The sequence below is a fragment of the Echinops telfairi genome, unplaced genomic scaffold (genome assembly GCF_000313985.2).
Source record: "Echinops telfairi isolate 266 unplaced genomic scaffold, ASM31398v2 ScPeMD7_7475;HRSCAF=8513, whole genome shotgun sequence".
Taxonomy (NCBI): Eukaryota; Metazoa; Chordata; class Mammalia; order Afrosoricida; family Tenrecidae; genus Echinops; species Echinops telfairi.
Genome location: NW_022111379.1, coordinates 29,346,747 through 29,350,718, shown reverse-complemented (window position 1 = coordinate 29,350,718; position 3,972 = coordinate 29,346,747). Strand labels below are relative to the sequence as shown.

Here is a 3,972-nt window from a genome sequence, read left to right as displayed (position 1 = left end):
GAGCCCCTAATAAAACAATTAAAAACAAAAAACAAAAAATAAACTCACTGCCATTGAGTCGAAGCTGACTCATAACCCTATAAGACAGGGCAGAACTGCTTTCTGAGACTGTACCTCTCTATGGGAGTAGAAATCCCTGTCTTTCTCTTGCAAAATCTCTGGTGGTTTCAAATTGTTGACCTGTGATTAGCAGCTCAACACATAATCGTTAGTGAAGATTATATATGTCTATAAAAAGTCAGCTACCCGAGGCTGCTGTGGGAGCTTGTTGTCCCCCAGAGCCGCCATGAGCAAGCCGAATCAGGTGTCTTTCGTGTGGCCAGCCGAACTGACGTTCCTGGCCTGCTTCAAGCAGCAGGTCGGCTATAAGGAAGGGCCCACTGTGGACACCAAGAGAACCCAGCCTCAACTCCCAGAAGAAGATGGCGAACACAGCGACAAAGATGACGAACAGCCCTAAGTGGTGGTTTTGAAAAAAGGAGATCTGTCAGCTGAAGAAGTCATGAAAATTAAAGCAGAGATTAAGGCAGCCAAAGGAGCTGAAGAACCCGTGCCAGCCGATGGGAGAATCATGTACCGGAAGCCAGTCAAAAGTTCCTCTATATTCGGATTTGACAGCAAGCTCCAAAAAGGAGATGAGAATGAAGAGGAAATAAATAAGCAGCACTCAGTTAAAGGAACGCACAAAAGCAAATAAAAAAGAGTAGCCTCCTTTCTTTGGACAATGATGATGAAAATGAATAATTGTACATATTTTGGACTTAGTTTATGGGATATTTAAAAAATAACATTTTATCTTTATGAAAGTCAGACAAGTTCACTAGAGAAAATACGGGAGAAAATTAATAAAACTGTTCATCAATGCTCAGATGCAAAATGCCAAACACACACACACACACACACACACACACGTCAACTACCATTGGGTTGATTCCAACTTTATAGCCACCCTACATAATATTTTCAAGGTTGTAATTCTGTTTTGGGCGGCTGGGTACAGTGTACTTTATATATCACCCTTTTCAGGGGGTCTGGATGGAAACTCAAGGTGCTAGGATATTTTGTGTGTTGGGGAAACAAGTTGGGGCAAAGATTCCCTAGCAGCTGAGGGACTCTCTTTTTCTAATGCTGTTGCTGTCCGTGGGGCACTTATTCCTTAGAAGCAATGTGGACCATATAGTCCACCAGTTTGTTTCTGTAGCCAATTAATTGTCGTACCAGAAAATGAGCTTGACAAAGTGGTCATTGAGGGCCATGCCGGCTCTAGTTTCAAAGGTGGAAGAGTGGGTATCTCTGTAGAATTCACAGGAGAGAACCTGGTCCTCAGCATAGCCCAGAATGCCCTTTAGGGAACCACCTGACACCTGCTTCACCACTTAAAAAAAAAAAATCATTTTATTGGGGGCTCGTACAACTCATTAATGCCTAGGATATACATCTTTAAGTGTCGTATTTCATTTTTGACAACTCCCAATTTTTCTTGACTCATATATTCCAAGTTATGAAGGGATGTTTGTAGTTCTTTCTTCTCATTTTGAGCCATGCTGTATCAGGAAAAGAAGGTCCCCCAAACGTTACATCAATTATGTTGACTCTACTTTGAGGTATCAACTTTTCCCCAGTCTAATTTTGTGTGACTTCAAACCGAAGAGCTAATTTTCCAGCACTGTGTTCAATGCTATAAGCTGGCTCACCTTTTTCTCCAGCAGCTGATCTTCGGGCCCTTCTCCCCGTGCGTCTCACTCTGTCCATTATAGATGACCCGCTTATGCATGAAACAGCTTCATGCAAACTACCACATTAGGACAAACTAACAGATGAATACTGGTTACAACATACTTGCAATACATGAGTAAATGAATAACACCAGTATTTTTGTCAAATGATAGAAATTCATTATTTAAAAAACTCAATAAATTAATAAAAGACCCAAAATATAAAATACCACCCCTAATTCCATCAATTCCAAGTAATTATTATTATAATTAAAAATTCAACCCCAACTAATGGAGATATAGTTAGGTTTAACACCTTATCATTTGTTCTCCCTTTTGACCCATCTTAATTTTGCTCTAGTTTAACAATTCGTGTTATCTTTTCAATTGAGATTTTTCTGTTTTATTTTGTTGGATTTTTTGGTTTGTTTTTCTTTATATGAAATCCAGGACAGGTAAATCTATAGAGACAAACTACAGAGATAATAACTGGATTAATAATTTCTTAGGGGTAATGGCAGGGGAGTTTGGGGAGAAATGGGTAGTTAATAATGCGTATAGAAGATAGAAATGTTCTGAAAAACATTCTGAAATTGACTGCTATGATGATTGCACAATTCTTTTTAATATGCTTAAACTACTGAGTTGTATGTTATGTGAATTATGGTATATGTCGATAAAACGGTTACAAAATTTTAAAAATCACTCGATATTTTCTATATGATTATATGTGAAAATATATGGGCAGACATATATATGCATATATATAGATATTTAATAGTCCCCCCCTCCAACTTCCCTGCCATGCCCCAAGTATCATGGACTTTATATATAGAAAATCATACAAAACAAAAACAAGAAACAAAAAAAAAACCAACAATGACAAAAAACAAACCAGGAAAATCTTAAAAGAAAGCAGAAAATATGAAAAACTACAACAACTTTAAAATATGTCAATTGAGATCAAATGATAAAAACGGTTATGCTGTAATCAACTTTACACAGTTGTCTGACAGTAAGGCTATTCTCATCCCTGGACTATGATGGGAGGGGATTCTCTGGAGGCTTCATCCATGTGGGGGATTCTGCAAATGAATTTTGGGTGTCCACTGTCATCCATAGCCTTCTGTAAACTGGTTGTTCACAATTTACGCTCTGAGATCACTCACTTGCTTGCATTTTATTATTTACAATCCTCGGATCACACAGGCTTGTGTGGTTTTCTATGTGGACTCAGTTGACACCTTCCTTAGATGGTTGCTTGTTTTACGACGTCTTTAGGATTCCAGATGCTATTCTTTCTGATAGCTGGGCCCCATCTGACTTCTTCACACTTTGTTATAGCACTTACATCTTCAGGGATCTATTATGAGGGCGAGAGTAGGGCCATATCGTAATAATTAATTGCTTAGATTGGGGCTAGAAAGAAGTGAGAACCCAAGAACCATTTATATATATATGATTTACAGATGTCTCTGATCATTTTAGAGACATCATCCTTTTATTGGAGAACATTAAAAATCCTCCTCCTAGGGCATGAGGTAATGCTAATGATAATGGAATTAATTTCTCCTGAAAGACTGGGCTTTCTACTCCCATAAACAGTTCCAGGCCCATGAACCCACGCGGACTCGCTGAGTCAGCACTGGCGTACGGTTTGGACGTCTGCATCAGCGCACACTTTGCGGGCGACCCACCGACTAACTCTCTCTAGCGGGCAGGAGGGCCAGGCATCAGCGCATGCGCGCGTGCACCGGTCCCTGCGTGGGGCGCAGTCTCGGTTCGTGCGTGTGAGCGATGGCGGAAGTCCCGCCTCTTGGCGCCGGTAATTGGCTAGGCTGCAGAGGTTGAACGACCCGGAGGAAAGGAGGGAGGGGATCGCGGAGAGCCGGCGGAGAGTCTGGAGAGCCGGAAGAGGGGTACCGGAACTGCCTCGCTGCGATTGGCTGGGTGGCTGGGGCGGTGCGTCGCGTCGTGGGTCGCGCCCCGTCTCGAGCGGCGCCGGGATTGCGGACGCCGGCCAGCAGCCCGGCAGCTCGGAGGCTGCGCTCGCAGGCCGTGGTCGGGAGGCGGGAGGCTGCGGCGCGCCAGGGCTTCAGGCCCCGGGCGGCGGCGGCGGCCGGCAGGGGTGGAGGGCGGCTGGGGGGTCGACGGGCGTTAGCTTGACTGCAGGACTCGGTCCTGCGCAGACCGTTCTCGCGCGTCTTCTGCTGTTTGTCCATTTCTAATAAATAATTTTCTTTCCAGACGTGAATCT

General features: G+C 43.2%; 1 pseudogene; it reads left to right on the top strand.

Annotated features, from left to right (window-relative positions):
- The first annotated feature begins 286 nt into the window (after positions 1-286).
- On the top strand, positions 287-744 carry LOC101661058 (annotated as a pseudogene).
- The last annotated feature ends 3,228 nt before the right edge of the window (positions 745-3,972 follow it).